This window comes from Calonectris borealis, chromosome 3 (genome assembly GCF_964195595.1).
Source record: "Calonectris borealis chromosome 3, bCalBor7.hap1.2, whole genome shotgun sequence".
NCBI lineage: Eukaryota > Metazoa > Chordata > Aves > Procellariiformes > Procellariidae > Calonectris > Calonectris borealis.
The window spans coordinates 72841873-72862273 of NC_134314.1; the positions used below are offsets into that span (position 1 = coordinate 72841873).

At 42.0% G+C, this 20401-nt stretch overlaps 1 protein-coding gene across 2 annotated transcripts in view; it reads right to left on the reverse strand.

Annotated features, from left to right (window-relative positions):
• Positions 1-20401, reverse strand: part of PLEKHG1 (pleckstrin homology and RhoGEF domain containing G1) — a 141933-nt gene that overhangs the window by 119303 nt on the left and 2229 nt on the right. The window contains exon 2 of one of the 2 annotated variants that reach the window (XM_075146169.1): positions 7815-7883. The gene's annotated coding sequence lies outside the window, so the exon portion shown is untranslated. Of the gene's footprint in view, positions 1-7798; positions 7884-20401 lie in introns of both variants that reach the window. The other variant, XM_075146168.1, reaches the window with a different exon arrangement.

Consider the following 20401-nt stretch of genomic DNA (forward strand, 5'->3'; position numbering starts at 1 on the left):
TGAGCAAATAGATTTGAACTGATTCTGTGGGTTTTTCCTGTATTACTTGGCTGGTGCCATGGCTAATATTTAGCTACAACATAATGCTTGCCAACAGATGCAAGATAAGTCTGAAATCCTACGGGGATAGGCTAAATGTTTAAAAGGCTTTGGAGGCATGAACAGGGTCTCTGTGTATCTCACTCAGAAAGCAAAAGGATTATTTAGTTGCTTAAATTACCCCTCGACAAGCCTAAAAAAAAAAAAGACCACTAGAAAGAAGGAAAAAACTCCACCCAATTTAAAATTGGCACCTGTTTTCCCGTTTTCTGAAGTTTGATCTGATCAGGGAAAAGCAGCAATGACAGAAGTTTAACCTTATCTATGCTGGATAATTATGCAGTTGATTACTCCACATTGTCTGCAAATTCAGGGTGTGGGTGGAAATCAGATCAAAGGTAGGGTCACAGTTTTGACACCATTTTGCCAACACCATAAGGGCATATGTATCACTGTGGCATTACTTGCAACATGATTCATTTATGGTATCATGAATTTTGTATTCAGCCATGTTGATGTTCACCTACAGCACAGTATATTCTTGCTCACTTTTCCCATCTCTAGTGGCCATGAGCATCTGTTATTTGAAAAACATGTTTAGCTGTAAGCTTCCAGCTAAACAGCATTGTATGGATGCAGAGTTGTACGTCTCAATACCTCCTTTGTTAAGTGATGAAGATTCTCTCTTAAGAGGGCAAGGACAGAGCAGCTTTTGGGATAGCAAGTGACAAGAAAGGGCTGAAAACAAAGGCAATTTCATCCAACACACATCAGAAACCCTCAAGAAAGAAGGCAGCACTATCCAGTGTCCTAACTTTAGTTAACCAGCTTCGCCCAAGCTCAACATAAGCACTATCAGTTTAAGTACCAAAATACTCTGTGCAACAGCAGAGTACTGGCACCTTGCTTACAAGAAATGCTGCAGTTAAACACTATAAAAACAAAGGAAGAAACAAAGGACAACAAAATAAGTGGTAAGGATTCAGATTTACACAGATCTTTCAGTTAACAGATTTTCAAGCACTTTGTGCGGCAAGAGAGAACAAAGAGGTTCCCTGTAGGCACAGTCAAGGTTTGCACAGAGAGCATCCCACTTTCACTCGCTTCTTTATAAACACACGAGTCAGAAACAAAAATTGTGGAAAAATTGTGGCTGCAGAGGACAAGCTGTGATACACTCCACTACCATCCCGTACCCAGCTGCTTTACTGGCCTCTCTCAACCGTTTCTCCAGCCATCTGCCTTCCCCGCCTTCAACCTTTCTGCTCTCAGGCCAGACTTTTCCTATACTTCATCATTCATCTGTCCCCAAAACTTCTCTCTCTGCAGTCTGTAAAACCAGGTAAGGAGCTTCCCCTGGCTCCATTCCAGTCCCTCTCCAGGAGGTCTGGAGGGCAGGAGCCCCCCATGGAACTCCCCAGTGAGTTCCTCAGCAATCCCCAGAGTTATGCTGCAAGACCTCAGGCAGAAGATGTTCAAGCAGGAGACGGACAATGATGCCACAGACTTAGAAACTGCACCCTTGAAATTGTAGTGAAAGCAGTGCAAATGTTTCAGCTTTCAGGTCCGTGGTGTGGATGCTATTTTGTTTCTCCCCTTCCCCAGAGGAAGCCATTTTTAGCATGATTTTGGAGTGTTACACCTACAATGCAGTGACTGTACTATGAAGACAGGACTCATTACCTACAGCGTGCAATCAAAACACAGTACATCCCTGAAGTCTTCGAAAGATTTTTTTTTTTTGTAAAATACACTTATTTGGAAAATATAAACAAGTCATCCTGTTCCAGCATGTGATTTGTTTTTCTGCTCTGACTACACCTGTGACAAAGGAACAATACTGTCACGTGTCACCCATACCCCCTCTATTAACTAGTCCTGAACAGGAAAAAAAAAAGTAGTCTTCAAGACAGTTTCACTGCTGTACAGGATGCTCACCAGAAAACAACAGATGTGCTATAATCACTACTGCCCATTCATTTCCTTTCTGTCAGAAAGAAAGCAGCAGTCATCAATTAAGAACCCCTATCTACTGGACACAAAAGGAAGTATACACTTTTCCTTGGTCGTTTGACCGTAACAATAGGAGATGGCAGCGGGAAAGGATGGACCACTCTGAGCAAGCATGGGGGGAAGACAGGGGTGAGTGAGCTTGTCTTTTTGGATTTTTTTAAAATAAAGATACAGATAAGGATTTTTATTCAACATCTTAATATACAAATGTTAAAAACAAAAAATCACTTTGACTATAGAGCATATAAAATCCTAATTATATTATTCCTGAATTTGTCCAGACAATTATTTTCACTTAATCTTTTTCACAGCAGCGAATCCCAAACACGTGAGACAAGAGAATTGAAATATCTTTTCCAGATGCTCCTTATCAATTAACAAAGACTTTTTTAAAATAGTTATCACAATTTTTATAAAACCGTTTGTCTAAATGTGCTAAGTGTTTAGACTTTCAATATGCCACTGGCATAAGTTATTTGGATTAGTATTTTAAGAAGTCTAGTCAGATCTGTGGATCCTTCTGTTAAAGATTACATTCACTGGTCAGCTTCATCATTCTGAAGTAGAATGACAGCTTTCATAAAATTGCCAACAACAGAAAACCCTAGAGATGCACTTTATATTGTGTCTGTTTCAGTCTGACTACAAATCAGCCACAAAGGGTTTGGGGGAAACTTATTAAAAATTGCTAGCCTTAATTAAGGTATTAGGCCCTAATCTAGCATGCTAAATTAAACCCTGAATATTTCCATGGATACTAATGCAACTGCTCTAAGAACCTGGTAGGAGCTTCCCGCAATAGGAAAGCTTTTACAGGCCTCCACATCGCAACTGAACCCCTACTTTTGCCCTGTACCTCTGCTCCATCGCATACCAAAAATAGAACCGACTTACAGAAAAGCTCACATGTGGGCATGCATCATTCCTCTCCACCCCCACACAGATTTGCAAGCCCTCATACCATTAAAGACATGGCCTAAACAAAGCATTCAGTGATGCACAGATGCTTGAGGAACTTTTTTGTGTAGTGACTTTTAGCATAAACACACTGCATATTAAAACTCATCCTGAACTGTTAGAATAAAGTATATTGATCTGATGTTTCCTTCTCTGCTACAACAGATGTCATGATTTTAAGAGCTGCTGAAGCCCATTTTCATTCTTTCCAAAGATCAGTGTATTCTAAACACCAACTTATTGAAACAATTAAAAACACACAGTATTGTTATACAAGTCAAATAGATAATAGCAAATAAACAAATTTCATAAAATGTCTCCCCCACCACCCCCCAAAATTTTTCAGAATGAAAATATTCCTAAAGCCTCCAGATTTGTCTGGCACGTGAAGCAAATTTGGCAAAATTACTGGCGGTTATTTGGTACAGAGTCAACATCCATCCCTCAAAGCTTATCTGCCCAAACCATTAAGCTATTCTTTTTACAGAACACCACTCCCCATATTTTAGGTTTCTTCCTTTTTCCCATGAAATTAATTCTTTACTAAATGCACTTCATCTAGTCCTTGAATGCCTTATCCCGTTAGTTGATACATTCCCACACACCCCGGTTTTGTTGATACAACAATTTTCTGAAGCACTTCACAGTGAGTGCATGTCTGCCATGGATCCCAGAGAATCTTAGGAAATCCTCTGCCTCTTAGGACACATGCACAAGCCATGTTATCTCAGCTTTCAAAAAAGAGGTTATTTGAGTCTGACGGTCTGGTTTAGCTTTTCCGTTCATCATGAAAACACATTAAAATCACTGCAACTCAAAACCAAGGCCAAGCAGCACATTTGAAGTGAAATGGAAATCAGGGAGCGGGGGGGAATTTGTGTAAGTAATTCACTTTCTAAGGTCACTAGGCAAGTATTTCACATGCATTTGGATATGCACAAATTTCAAGCTAAATAAATAAAATTATTTGCTGTGTGGAACCTAGGAATGTACAGCCCCTCCACATTTGTGGACAAAAAAAAAAATGCTAGTAATTAACTATCAGCAAATAACACAGGCAACTAGTGTATTGAATTAAGGTCACATCAATTATTTTTCTCTAATGTATGCTAAAACATGCAACCTTATTCAAATCTTGCTATTTTTAGAAAATACTGAAGAAGAATTTCTGCCCTTTCCTCTCTCAGCCTCTGCAAAATGTTTTCCTACTTACAGAGACTGTTCTCCCTTGGATCCAAACACAAGTAAGATCTCGCTAATGTTTGTCAGATGTAAGCTTCAACTGAATGCTATGCAATCCTGCTAGCGTCTATCTATTAAAGCTATGCAATTTCAAAGCATTGGATCCGACATAAAGCTGCCATTCTCCTAAAATTTTATAAACATGTGAACACAATTAGATCATCAATACACACTACAAAATCATATTACAAGCCCCACTATTAGTAGGGTAAAATAATAAATATTATTAATTAGTGGTCTAATATAGCATATTAGTCTTCCCTCTGCAGGTCACAGAAGCCTGAGTGGCAATTAACATAATGTACTTTTTTTTTTTAATTTTAAACTAATCCATGCTACACTGGTTTCAGCATGAGATACTCCATTTGGAAGGAGCAAAGTAGGTTATTTATAAGTCATCGAGTTTTTCCAAATACCAGCATCCGTGCTGTTACCCACAAAGCCCAACACTGAATGTCCGCTTTCTTCAGAGAGAAGAAAAGACTCCTGTGGGTTGGCACCAGGACTGAGGAGGAACAGAGGGAGAAAGGGACCTTGCCTAAAGCCATCTTCTTATTTAATATTTTCTGCAGAGTCTCCTGCCAGCCCTATCATGAAGATTTCTGGAATGTCAATTTGTTTCAGATAATCAAATGAGCGAAATCAGTTATTACAATCAAGTTACATTTCCACAGCATCTAAATCTGCTTTTCCTATGTTCTCAAGTTCCCCAGGTCCCCCAAGACTTTCAGGTAGTAAGAGTACATAAACAAAGTTAAACTCCTAAAAAAAAAAATTATGAAAGATCAATTTCTTCTCAAAATGACATATAGTAACATAGGAAATCTCAAGAAAACATAGAAGTCCCAGATCTCCCCAGCCCCATGGAAAGACCATTGTTTCTCCATGAAAGTGGCACTTATCATAGAATTATAGAATGGTTTGGGTTGGAAGGGACCTTGAAGATCATCTAGTTCCAACCCCCCTGCCATGGGCAGGGACACCTTCCACTAGACCAGCTTGCTCAAAGCCCCATCCAGCCTGGCCCTGAACACTGCCAGGGATGGGGCATCCACAGCTGCTCTGGGCAACCTGTTCCAGTGCCTCACCACCCTCATAGTGAAGAACTTCTTCCTTATATCTAGTCTAAATCTACCCTCTTTCAGTTTAAAGCCTGTACCCCTTGTCCTATCACTACATGCCCTTGTAAAAAGGCCCTCTCCAGCTTTCTTGTAGGCCCCCTTCAGGTACTGGAAGGCTGCTATAAGGCCTCCCCAGAGCCTTCTCTTCTCCAGGCTGAACCACCCCAACCCTCTCAGCCTGTCTTCATAGGAGAGGTGCTCCAGCCCTCTGATCATCTTCATGGCCCTCCTCTGGACTCGCTCCAACAGGTCCATGTCCTTCTTACGTTGGGGGCCCCAGAGCTGAATGCAGTACTCCAGGTGGGGTCTCACGAGAGCGGAGTAGAGGGGGAGAATCACCTCCCTCGACCTGCTGGTCATGCTTCTTTTGATGCAGCCCAGGATACAGTTGGCTTTCTGGGCTGCAAGCCCACATTGCTGAATCATGTTGAGCTTCTCATCAGCCAACACCCCCAAGTCCTTCTCCTCAGGGCTGCTCTCAATCCATTCTCCACCCAGCCTGTATTTGTGCTTGGGATTGCCCTGACCCTGTGCAGGACCTTGCACTTGGCCTTGTTGAACTTCATGAGGTTCACACAGGCCCACCTCTCAAGCCTGTCAAGGTCCTTCTGGATGGCATCCCTTCCCTCCAGTGTGTTGGCCGCACCACACAGCTTGGTGTCATCTGCAAACTTGCTGAGAGTGCACTCAATCCCACTGTCCATGTCACCGACAAAGATGTTAAACAGCACCTGTCCCAATACCGACCCCTGAGGAACGCCACTTGTCACTGGTCTCCACTTGGACATCGAGCCGTTGACTGCAACTCTTTGAATGCGACCATCCTGCCAATTCCTTATCCACCGAGTGGTCCATCCGACAAATCCATGTCTCTCCAATTTAGAGACAAGGATGTCATCCGGGACAGCATCAAATGCTTTGCACAAGCCCAAGTAGATGACATCAGTTGCTCTTCCCCTGTCCACCAATGCTGTAACCCCATCGTCGAAGCCCATCAAACTTGTCAGGCACGATTTTCCCTTAGTGAAGCCATGTTAGCTGTCACTCATCACCTCCTTATTTTCCATGTGCCTTAGCATAGTTTCCAGGAGGATCTGCTCCATGATCTTGCCGGGCACAGAGGAGAGACTGTAGTTCCCTAGGTCTTCCTTTTTTCCCCTTTTTAAAAAGGGGGGTTATGATTCCCCTTTTCCAGGTAGTGGGAACTTCACCACTTCTCAAATGCCACAACTTCTCAAATATGATGGATAGTGGCTTAGCAACTTCATCCACCAGTTCCCTTAGGACCCACAGATGCATCTCATCAGGTCCCCTGGACTTGTGCACCTTCAGGTTCCTTAGATGGTCTTGAACCTGATCTTCTCCTACAGTGGGCAGCTCTTCATTCTCCCAGTCCCTGCCTTTGTCTTCTGTGACTTGGGCGGTGAGGCTTGAGCACTTGCCAGTGAAGACTGAGGCAAAAAAATCATTGAGTACCTCAGTCTTCTCCATATCCCAGGTAACTAGGTCTCCCGTTTCCTTCCAGAGAGGGCCCGTATTTTCCCTAGTCTTCCTTTTATCACCGACATACCTGTACAAGCTTTTCTTGTTGCCCTTGATGTCCCTGGCCAGATTTAATTCTATCAGGACTTTAGCTTTCCTAACCTGATCCCTGGCTGCTCGGACAATTTCTCTGTATTCCTCCCAGGCTACCTGTCCTTGCTTCCATTCTCTGTAGGCTTCCTTTTTGTGTTTGAGTGTGTCCAGGAGCTTCTTGTTCATCCATGTAGGCCTCCTGGCGTTTTTGCCTGACTTCCTCTTTGCTGGAATGCATCGCTCCTGAGCTTGGAGGAGGTGATCCTTGAATATTAACCAGCTTTCCTGGGCCCCTCTTCCCTCCAGGGCTTTATCCCATGGTACTCTACCAAGCAGATCCCTGAAGAGGCCAAAGTCTGCTCTCCTGAAGTCCGGGGTAGTGAGCTTGCTGTGCGCCCTCCTCGGTGCCCTAAGGATCTTGAACTCCACCATTTCATGGTCACTGCAGCCAAGGCTGCCCTTGAGGTTCTACCTCCAAAAGGAAGGTATCAAGCAACCAAACAAAACTTCAGCTACAGATCCTTAGCAAAACTTCAGTTACAGAAACAGGTGCTAAAACTGAAGACTTAACTTTCTCTAACTGCTAAGGTGCCCCAAAATTTTAAATTAATTAGCATAAAACCCCACTAGCGTGTACATCAAGAAAACCCACAGTCTTGGCTAACCAACATTTCAGGCCTACACAGTACAGAGGCCTATTGGGGATTTGCATACTAAGCAGTCTCATGGTTACCTTGAGGTATGTTCACCGAACGCCAACAGTAATCACCTCAGCCAGAGGCACAACAAACATAATCTCATCTTTTTAAAAAAAATTAAAAGCTAAAATAATAATAAAAAAAAAATTTTACCTGGTAGAGCACTCACCAAGGAAATCACCGTTAGATTAGGCAAAGCGGAGTCACTTTTCCTCTCCTCTGTTGAATCTCTGGCATTCTGCAGAAAGGAAGGTAAAAATTACAGAATTAGAGGAAGGGGAACACAACTGCACAGCTCAGCGGGGGGCCATGCTCACCCCGGTTTATGATGCCCTCTGAGCCATGCTCACTGTACTGCCTGCCCATTCTGCCTTAAAGAGTAGCTGAATAAAACATAGCACGGGCTGAATCCAGTTCAGACAGGCTAAAGGGTCAGATTTTGAATAGGAATTAGACACTAATGTGATTCCGAAAATCCCATTAAGAGTCTTACCTACCACCTCTGCGAGTGCCTACCTACATACCTTTAAAAATCTAGATCAGACAGTTTGTCCATGGTTGCGTTGTAAGTCTGTGGCAGAGCAGAGAAGTGCTGCTGGGTTCCCAAGCTCTAAACCCCGAAAGCTTCAGTCTGTGCTCCTTCTGGAAATTGTTAGCGCTGATTTTAAACTTAATTATCTTTAATGCCTGGAAACCTCTATCCAAATGAACCCTCACTTTCCTGGTGAGCAACAGAAGGACACATCTTTAGCCATTAAAGCAAATCAGAGCCGTGGGTCACTTTCTGAGATCTATCTGGTACCTGCATCTGATCTAGATATTTTCACAAGGTCAACAAAGAATGATAAATATCCAGATGAAAATATTGTTTCTTCTACCACTTCACAAAAAGCAGTTATTTAGATACAATTGTGGTACAGCTTTCTCTAGCAAAATTTATTAACCTACCTTGAAGCCTAAAAAACGCAGGATTCTTGATTTAACGAGGGAAAGAACTCATTTCCTTTGCTAAATTTGTAACCCTTCCCAGCTTCAGAACATCAACCAGGAACTGAACAAGGATACCTTTTTTATTATTTTCATTTCTCTAAGCCATTGCTTTACGTTTGCCTGTTCTAGAGGACCCCAAGACTAATTTACCTCTCCTTCTTAGCTATTTCTGTGCTATGGACTCAGCCAAAGGTGACAGTGAAGAATCCACAGAAACCGAACATCAAATGTTCTTGCTCTGACCTTTCAAGAAGCTATTGAAAGTAAGACTGGATTTTTTTTTTCCCTTTTTTTTTATATCACCATAAGGCCTGTTTATATACTTGGAGTGGAAACAGTGCACATTCAGCTGCAATTGATTTCCTGTATGGCAAAATACCTCAGGCATTCAGCTGGCTGGGAACACTGCAGAGGCCTCTTACCATCACCATTTTTTGAGATCAGGAAGCTCTGCCCCATGCTTGTTCTTATGCCAGAATAAATAGAGTCCCTGATGAGCGTCCAAGTTAATTTGGTCTAGGGGAACCATATCATAAACAGGCAAGATTTTATATTTCAAAAATCCATTTAAAAAATATTGGTCTACTTTCAACTTCAACAGTAATACAATCAATTCAATCTTGCTAATGTGGCATAATGTTCATCTACAGATGTTTTTTAAATACAAAAACTACTCCATCTGAGAGATGGTTTGGTTTTTTTTTCTTTAAGTGAAATAGCAATACATTTTCCCTCATCCAGTTGCTGTATTTACAGCAAAAAATCAACACTACAGGGCAATTTCACAGATTAAGAGAGTATATTTTTTCCCTTTTGGTATCACTGAGTGACAATTATAATAACAATTTGTTTACTGCATTTAGTTTTTTTCTCTTCATAACTGAATACATAGAATAGTCTCCATTAACATTTCTATGAATCTGAAGAAGGAAATATGGGAGTAGTCTTACCAGGTTTCTGTGATTAGACTGTAACAGTTGTAACATTCAAATGCCCAACCACCTGACTGCAACTCATATTGTAAATTAAGCGAAACGAAAATACAAAGTGAGTTGTAATTACCATCCTACTTTCCATTTAGCCCATGCAAGTTTCCTTAGTCTCAAATCCTCCAGAGGCAAAGGCCTCCATTTCAACTGCTAGAGAAACTCGTTTCTTTAAGAACCCTAGAAAGAGACAGACTGGCAACACAACCACAACCATTTAAGTATACACACATACATGTGTATATATGTGTGTATGTATGTATATATACATATGTGTGTATATATCTCTGTGTGTGTGTGTGTGTGTGTGTGTGTGTATACAAATAAATGAAAATCAGGAAACCAGACAATCCTGAAGAAGCCTAAACTTTTTATAGGGGCGCTCTTGTTTGATAGAAGTTTCATCAATAACAGCTTCTTAGATCCAGAGTAAAATTATTGGCCTAAAGTTGAGAGATATTCTTTAACTCTCAGAGCACCCAGCGGCCTTTCAAAGCCTCTGGACCGACGACTTCAGACAGGGTCCTACAGTCACACCCAGATCGACTAAAGCACAAGCTATTGGATGCTACAGAGTGTTCTTCTATCAACCTTCTTTAACTTTTTCAGGAAAGTTTTCTACAGATCTTGGTATTATCATACTATATAACAGAACAATCCATAAGGAAAACGGATTTTTCATCCTGTGAATTTTTTGACCAGTGTGGCTGAATAGACAGTTTATTTCTCAAACGTCAATGTAACAACATTGCACACTTTTGCACTAGAAACACTATCACAAAGAAAACACGTGCATGTCCACTTAAAGAAACTGATTAACCAATATACTGTCATTCGTCCTACAATTTCTATTTCGTCTTTAAAAAGTCTGCATGTTTTAAAATAGCCTTAGTTATTCTAGAAATATATCACAATTATTAATAAAAAAGCTTTGCATTCTTAATCACTTTTAGAAAATATATAGGATTAAAGCATCAAGCAAGTAGCAGTTTAAGAAGAAAAAACCCCAAAGAAACGTACATTACGATATTTAAGTTGACTTGAACCATAATGGCCGTCCTATGGAAAACATTCTGGCACCTGGAGGTTTCATCATAATGTTAAATGAAAAGCCCAGAAACTTGAAAACTCTCTTTCAAAACTGAGTAAAGTCAAGGTTCTCTTTCTGGGTAGACTCTGTATGGGAAGCAACCAAATTAATTTTCAGTAAGAGGACGGGTGCTTTATGTTATTCTCTTAGGAGTCTTTGAGACTCCTAAGAAGACTCATCTTCACCTCAGTTTTCCTAAAAAGTGTAAGTGACACACAACCCTTCCATGCTACACACTAACGGCCCCAGGCTGAGATGCTCAGTGGAAGGCTAACATTATCACTTTACTCCAATAAAGTGGTTCCCTCAAACCATGGGTTTGAGTTTTGAAATCTCTGCTTTTTAAGGATTTCCCTACCCTGTTTCTGCTAGGGGAAAAGACCAAAATAAGCCAAAGCCACCCAAATACGTATAACTGTGTTCTACAAACTTACAAGTAGGGTATCAAGACATTCATTCCATTCATTGTCATCCCTGCTATTACCTGGTCCCCAACCATACTAAATCTCATCTCATATCGAGACAACTCCGTCCTTACAGCTTGGATCATATTGTGTATTCGACATGATAAAACGGTGTCAACATATACCGTAGCATTTTAAAACAAATACTTTTGCCAAACAATTCCACATACTGATCCTCTAAGAAAAACTGAGAATAAAATTCTTAGCAGAAGTTCACGTGTTAGACGGCAAACCACTGTGCAGGTTTAATCACCAGTGATGAGGACTACAGCAAGAATTTATTTGACATGATTTTTACTGAGTTATTTGCCAGTACTTAAAGCCCAACTTTTCTGGCTAAGGAAAGCAGCTTGCCTAGTACAGCATCAAGGGAAGGTCACATATTATAGCACCTTCTCATTGCATGGTGTAACTGTGATGAACAGACAGAAGATGTGCTGTGTCCCAAGGAAACAGATTTATTCCACATGCAATCAGCTGAGTGCTTTCCCAGATGTATTAAGCTAACTTCATGGGCTAAATACATGCAGCACTCCTACAGTTTCCCTTACCCTGCCCATTCACAACAGCGAACACCACAAAGGCTGAGTTGCATGAGAAGGTCAACAGCTAAGAGTGAATCTTTGCCAGAACTCCTCCAGACCACCCCTGACATGACCTCAAACTGTCCCCAGGAAAGAAGTCTATGTTGGGCAAGTATGGGCATAGACAAGTAACTCTGACCCAGGTACCAGAACTAATCACCTCCTGATATGACTCAACATTTGTAACTAACAAACAAGAAAAACCAACCCAGCACATTTTTCTGAAATTGTTAGAAGATAGGTGTCACCGATCCTCTATGAAAAACAAAAAGGACTCTTCATGCAGCACAGGCATTGATTTAAAGAAGAGCAAAAGGAAAAAAAAGAACCATATAGTGGGCAGACTCCTCATCACTATAAGACAGCGGCAATGAAGAGGCATTCAGATGGCCCTGGCACCCACCCCTCTGGAAGCTTGAATAGCTGCATGATGCACACAGCCAGGGTGGGCAGATGAATCTGTCAGGTATGTATGGAAGCACCGTCCCCTAGGGATGAGAGAGACTAGAAAGCAACAGATCTTCAGTGACAAAGGCTTATGACCAGCTTTTCTTCTGAAGACAGCAAACCGGATAGTTGTGGTTTTGTTTTTCCAGAATTCTTCCTTGAAAAGCTGACACAGCTCCTATCCTATCCAAACAGCACGCAGCGGCATGTGGAAGAAATCCCTTCTCCTCCATACCCCACCTGCACATATCATAGGTCCCATCACGTCAAAGCTTCACCAACGAAGGGCAGAAGAATAATGCCTATTCTGCTTTGCTTCAACTTTGTGCGAATCTGAGTCAGTGCCTATGCTGCTCTTTGGATGAACAAACTGCTTTGGAGGGGCCTGAGGGGTGCAAGAGCCAAATCCGTTGGGTGCGTTTGAGAAAAGGGGTGGTTTATTGGCAGGACGCTCTGCTGCAGAGTTGCAGGAAGAACCTCTTCAATGTGGTTTCTTTTGGATCTGCACTGTGCATGGGAGCAGCAGGATGGCTTAGCTGTGAGCCTGAAGAACTCGAGGGACATTGTCGGCATGTACAGCCACGACTGAGGAAGCACGCCTGCGATGGTAACAGGCCACGCTACCGGCAGAGCGTGACACTGCAGATAAAGTGGCGAAGTGCAAGCTGCGGTAATGGAGATCACCAGGCTGAGTCACCATGCAGGAGATCAGCTCTAAACCCTGCTCAGCATGGCTCGTGCCTTGGCAAACCACTCTGTCCTTCACACAAAAAGAAAGATGGGGTTTTCCTGATGCTCTATTCTGCATTTCCCCACTGGCAGACTTTATGAAAGAGGAAAATGATTCCTAAAGGGAAGGTCCACGGAAAGTCTCGTCTTTTTCAACTGAAAACTTTGCCTAGCACTGACTCTCCTGACATCTCTGATACCAGTTTAGGAACAATGTCATCTAAAGCAATGGAGGAACAGAAGCACGCCAAGATACTGCCCTATAAATCAGAAAGAAACCTTGGAGATTAAATGGTTATTGATGCCCTCAGGAGTTACTTACTATCTTTCACTTAATAACAGTTCACAAAATTCTACAGTGGCTTACCAAAAAGCCTATATGTGCCTGATACTTGGTGCTGCAGGTAGATGTTCAGAAGAGAAGTTAATGGCTTTCCCCTGGAAATCTGGGAAAAACAAACAAGGTTAAATGAGTTCAAGCTCAGGAGAGGGAGATACTGGAGACGATACCCTCCTACCACAAGACAGAGGAGACTTCACAGCATAACCAACCTGATAAGGCAAGCACTGTAAAAGGCTACACCCAGTGAGGAGTGTGGCAAGTGGGCCTGTCTGCCTGCAGGACAGAGACAGCAACCTCCTAAGACAGCAGGAGCACAAAATGATCAAGATAGATCAAATCAGAGATTTATGACTCAGACTCATCTAACATGAGAGAGACTGACAATTATCAGAGAAGACTGACGGAAAGAAGAGATTACAGACTTCGTATGCTGGTAGTGTATGAGGGAAGGCAAGCTGTCCCTCCAAATTCAATAATGATTCATTGTTAAATACATCTTTGTCTACCATTCAAATAGGCTAAGACTGATGATTCTCCAGAGAAATTAGTGTTTCTGCAACGGGCTGAAGTCTATGATGACATCACTCAGACACTAAGGTATGACAGCTCTCTGAGCAACCACACAAGGTACGTTATCAGGATAATGAGAAGGAATTGGAAAGTAAACAGTGACAAAGCTTCACAAACACTTGAGTGTGAAGCATGCTAATCTCGGCAGCACCAAACCTGCTTGCAAGCTAAAATGATGTTTCTGCTGATATTAACTTAGTTGCTGTTTAAACAGCAAGTGGAAAGCTTTGCGCATACTGAAGTGATAAAGATGATTACAGACTTGCATAATAAGCAGTTCTTCATTTCACCCATCTATTTTCAAAATTCTTTACAAAGAAGGAACTGTAATTTTTCCTTCATTTCAGTTATCAAGTACACAAAGCATGATGTTACTTTAGATGGAAGTACCACTGATCAGTGGCAGCAGCAGAAAGCAAGTCGTTCTGCCACGGTATTTCCAAAATGCATTGGGACCTCAACTATGAGCCTGGACTCACTGGGACAGGCAACACCAATTTAAAAAAAAAAAAAAGAAAAAGAAGTAAAAAAAAAAACAGCAAGTTGATACTGGTATGTAGAAATCACAACAAAGCTGCAGCAGACACTGTATCTAATCTTAGGGGACATGCAGGGGAGTAAACATTGGTAAATACTTTAACAAAGAAGAGTTTACAGGAGGTTAGCGAGGAAAACTTGCCTGTGTTTACAGATAACTCCACCTAACACAAGCGGAAGCATGGGAGAAAGTACAAGCGCTAGAGCCTATGCACTAAATCTAGGAGATAGAGACTGCTCACGTGGGCTGATTAAAGGCAGAAGCTGACCTTGAAGCCCACACCCAGATGGCAATGCTGAAAGATGTCAACCATGACCGGGAAAGGAAGCTGGCTGTTACGCTGTCCCTGACAGTGCTCCTTAGGGCAATCCAAACAGCCTTCTCTTTCCTGAGCTAGGTATCAGGGTTTTATCTACAACAGCTCTGAGCAACTGAGCAGGTGACTCCATCGCTGTTCCTGTGACACCCTTTTTACCTCTGCTGAGTAATTCCAGTGAGAGGACGCATGCATCCTATCAGCAGAAAACACTAGCTGCACGATACTAATGCCTGGGGCATGATCCTCAAATGTCTGAATGGATATGAATGTTCAAATATTTCAATGTTAACATTCATTAAGTTAGGTTTTAAAACATCTGGGCAGGGCTCACATGCAAGTTTCTACAGAACGCGTGCTTACGGGAAGAGGCTTGGCACTACTTGCAGTCTGAAACTCAATGACAGAGCAGACAAGCAAGACTTATAGGATTCAAAGATAATTAGCACTGCTTCAGTCACAAGTTTGCAGGGGAAACAGCTGCCAGCCCAAGCTATACCTCTTCACTACACTTATAAAACACAACTTCCACTAGCATAACCACCCACGGTCCCGAAGAAGACTAGGAAGCTCTCATGGAGCTCATGTCGAGGAAGGAAGAAAGAAAACAAGTCAAATGCACCAAGCCTCTCTTCTAGATAAATTTTTAAACCGGTACCTTACTTTGCATTTTCACAGCAATGCTCTGCATCATGATTAGCGAGAACACAGGCAGTGACCACTCCCATATTCAGGTCCTTCAGCAGGCAGCCCAGCCAGCAGCTGACAGTGATTTTAAGCAGCTTGTAACTTTGCTTGGACAGATGCTTCATTCAGGCCTCCTCGATAAATATCAGTAGCTTTTCCCTCCATTTCCTTCCCCAGTCCACCCTGACTAGGCCCCTTTCTTTTCCTGCACTTGTAATCAAATTTACAGTTAAACCTATTTTAGATCAAGTTCATATAAACTTGACTTCTGTGAATCAGACCCATTTGATGCAACAACCACAATTTAAAAAAATTATTTATATCCTTAAAGTGACTTGAGAAACTTTTAACATTGAGATAGTTTCTCAGACACACACTCCTTTGGAAACTGAATTAACACAAACAGACTTTGCTGATACTTAAAGTTATTATTTAATCAGTTCACGTTCATCTCTTGTATTCTTAACCACACATATAAAAGGCTCCCATACTTCCAGTCATAACTGTTGCCACTGCACTGGTGATGTGTCTAAGACTGACTTTACCTTTTCACTCACTGTGCTCCTGTTCCCCCCTCGGTTTTGTGGTTCCACCCGCTCACTCTGATGTGTGATGTTTTTCTGAAGCCCCAAGTCTTGGAGCCATGACATCTGATGGGAATCTCAGCTGTTCTTTCAAAAAGGAAGTTTCTGTGCATTACAGTTACAACAAAAGAACTGGAAAATATTACTTTAATAGGCTTAAAAACCAAAAGGAACTGAAAAAATATTACAAGATTGAAGGTTAATAAACCAAATACACAAGTTTGGGAAGTCTGAGCCATGGTTGGGGTGGAGAGGACATTGTTTGGAATTGGTGATGCAGCACAACTCTTTAGGTGTTTTTGGTTAGTCTCCCAGAATGGGAGGCTTAATCAACTATAAGCAACTATGAGAAATGCTTTGAAAAGCATCTTTAAAAAAGGGGAGGGAAAACTATAGGTTCCATGTCCGCTGCATTCTCAATTTACAAGAATAATGCTTTCTTTCACCTTTTTCGTCACAGCCAGTTCTACAAACTAAAACTCTTTCTGTGTAATGATAGTAATGCAGGTTCTCAAAACTAACCATTCAGCAACACCTCTGCAAGTCCTTCTGCCACTCCAGACTTTGCTGAGGGCTGCAATAATTCTTCTTTTTTCCCCCCCTCTTAACACTACAAAAGCAAAATGCTGTTTAGAATAAGTACTGGTAAAACATCTTCATTGTCCCCACAAGCAAAAATTCCAGCTCATTGTAAGAGGACCGCCATATATAATCACAACTACTCCAAATGTCTTCAGCAGATATTACATTACTAACTTGCATTTTTTCATATGCCATTATTCTGTCTTATATAGTATATTCTAGCTAAGTATCTGTGCATTACACTTGGCCTAGAAGAAATTTATGGCAAAGTAACTTAAAGCCGTAACTAATTTAACATGTCAATAAAATGTGTTTCTTTCACACAGCAACCGTCCCTCTCAACACGACTGAAAACAAAAAGGAACACACATCAAATTAATTCCTTTGTACTCACTTATAACTGCCACAGCTTTATCTGATGTCTAATCTGAGAAACGCTTCTAATCAGAGTCCTGCACACGGCTCCCTTTATGATCAGATTGGATGTTTCAATTATTTCCTGACCCAGCGCATCTGACCCTCTGGACTTGGGGTACATGATGGGGCCTTGCTGAGCATCACCTCCAACTGCCACCCAGCAACGTGGCGCCTCTCCTCTTCATGACCCCGTGCTCCAAAGGCCAAGAACTGCAGCTCTGGCTTGGCTGGGGAGAGACTTAGCAGTGCCCAGCAATTGCTGGAGTGGCAATTGCATGCGGGAAACAAACAAATAAATAAATAAAAACCAACAGTTGAATGAGGTCTTTGGCATACTTTAGCAAGTGTGCTAAGTATCTGTTAAAAGATTGTTATTTGGGACTTCTTTAAAAAAAAATTAAGAGATAAAACCAAAAAACTTGTCCATTCTGAGTTCACATATTTTGTAGTATCCTTCCCTAGGAATTGTTTTGGTTTGGGGTTGGTCTTTTTTAAATACAAAGGGCACACTTAAATTTTAAAGATGATACCTCTGTAGAAAAACTTTTTTTTTTTTAATAGTGGTATTTCAGGCTAATCTGTGGAAGTATTCTTCAAAATTACTAACAGCAGATTTTGTAGCTGTGTTCTTGTTAGCCCTGACTTTGGGTTGATCTCAAAAGTACTCACCAGAACCTACAAGTTGTATGGGTGATGCTACCACAGAGCTTCGGCTATCCCTGTTACCAGTAATCTTTTCAGTAAGGTGAAAAGACAGAAGCCGCTATCACAACTACAGTTCTGTTAGTCTTATATGGTTACAGAAAACAGATCAGCTTTGCACCGCAGAGTTTGCATTCAAACATAATAAAGCACTACTTCAAGTACGTGCCTTCATCTGTTGCTATAACCCTATCTAGTTAGCAGGGCTTAAAAAGCCTTTCCTGAATTTGAGCCAAGAAATCACAAGCGTAGGAAAGGCAGAGGACGACAGGTATATGACAATCCAAACAAATGCACGAGGAAGTTTTCAAACATGTACACTGCTCCAAACGACTTAGCAAAAATATTAATACCAGTGACACATGAAAAACTGCATCAGTGGAAGGTTCAACCATACCAACCTATACAGTAACAGTAGCAAAAAGTACCACAAACTCATGACTTGCCTAAATTACTTATTAAACAAGTAAGCAGATACTTTAACTTCCCGTCTAGCTTTAACCTTTTAGGTCACAACAAAGGTTTAAAATAAAAATTAAAAAAAAAACCAAAACCAAACACAACCCCATAAAAAAAAAACACCAAAAAACCCCACACACACCAAAACCCCCCCACAAAAAAACCACACCACACAGGAAGGTACCAAGAGCTCCGTCAGTTAGCTCCAAACCTTTTCTACTTGGCACAGTTTACACCAAGGCCTTGCAATCAACCCCTTTAGGCCCAAAGTATGCCTTTGGACAGTTAACTTGTATTCTCACATCCTGCCCAAGGAAGAAGGAGAACACATTAGCAGATGTCCTGAAACCATGAGGGCTGCCAACAAACTAAGTTCAATACTTGAAGATTTCCAAAGCTGCGCATTCTTAACATCTACCCTCACTTAAAAATCAAGTCAATACTGTCTTTGCAAGATGTTACCAAATAAGACTATAAATTACAACCCGATTTGACTACACACCTATTTTTTTTCTTCTTTTTCTTTTTTTGAAAATCATAAGTAAAACGACAAGGAAAATGACACATTAACACCTAGCGTTAGAACCATAACATGCCTTTGCAGGGATGCACTCAGTCGTACGGCCACAGGTCGACGTTGTTTACTTAGGGCTCTCCAGGTCTGTGAGAAAAAGCCAGCATTCCCGTAAATGAACACATTAAAAACTGAACATTTTATCGGGGTGTTTTGCATCATTTCTAGTTCGCCAACTTAGAACACAGAGGAGAAGTAGAGAATCAAAGTTTAATAGCTAAGCATTGCATGGACCTGAGAACAATACCAATATTATTCATTGAGAGGCCGATCTCAAACTGCCATCTCATATTTTCAAGACAAGTGCCCTATTAATACATTTTCTAACCTTAGCATAAGTCTTATGTTTTCATCTCAAAGCACCCCCACACACATTGGTAAAGAGTTCCCAAAATTATGACAACTATGTGCCACACACACCAAAAAAAAAAAATTTAAAAATAAATCTCAAGGAAGCTATATATTGTGCCTTGCCAACCACAGTGAATTACACAGCCTGGAGTTGCTACAGCCAGATTTAGCTTTGTACATGCTAACAGGATTCCTTTATAAATTTAGCTAAAGGCACGGGCAACAAACGCTTGTGGAAATTTGAACCGCAACTCTCCGACAGCAAAGATTGCTCCCTCCAAGAACGAAACAGTAGCAAAAGAAGACTGCTAGTAGGCTCTTATTACACAGCTTTCAAAACACCTATAAGTCATCAGGTTCTCTAGGCAGCATTATTAAATTGCTGAAGTACCAGCAAAGATTAAAAGAAAAAAGTAAGGCCACAGCTGTTTTTGAGTCTGCCAATTAATAATTAAAGGGGGAAAAAAGCCAACCAAAGAGAGACCGTATTGGAAGCCAGCTGAATGTACAGCTAAGTTTGTTACGGGTCCTTTTCTCTCATACTTGGAGCACTGTGGCTGGGGGAAAGAGAAGGAAATGAGTGCCACAGGTCTGTCAACGCTAACTGAAGGATGAGGTCTGAAGGGCTTCTCGTTCAAGAAGAGGGACAAGGGCTGGGACACGCAACCCACAAAAGCAGGGAAAAGGCAAAGGCAGGAGATGGGGAAACGCATCCAGGGTCCCACAGGACGGCAAGACACTGCTCTGCCCCGATTGCTTCTCCCTCTTCTTCCCTCCCCAGAATAAACGTTCCTACTACTTAACGATAAGATCAATCACATTTTTAACCCTCTTCAGGCCACACTTATCACAACCCAATTAACGTTACTTTAAAACACCAAAAATTAAGGGTTTTTTTTGAACAGAGTTCTCCAGAAGACACAGGTTTGCTAAAGCATCTGCACAAAACCTGAAACGCCGTGCAGTTTTACCGTAAGTTAAAAGAAACCACTCCTCCCTCCCCAAAAAGACTCGAGGAACTCTTCAGCCCTCAGCTAAGCCCGGGGTGCAGCAAGCGCGGCGGAGCCCAGCCGTGCACTGGCTGCCCCTCTGCTCCGGCGGAGCGGCCGAACACAAAGCACTTTGGTGGGCAAAGCAAGCAGCAGCCGTCGCTGCCGGAGCCCTGATGAAAGCCCGGCGCACGGTGCCTGCTACCGCCGGCTGCCAGGGGCGGGGAGAGGAGCCGGGAGCGGCGGGGCTCGCACAAAGGCTGCGGGCACTAAACGCCCGCTCCCCAGCAGACCCCCGGGGGCCGGGAGCTGGGGCCGCCGCTTCACCCCCCCTCCCCAGGTGGTTTCAGGGCA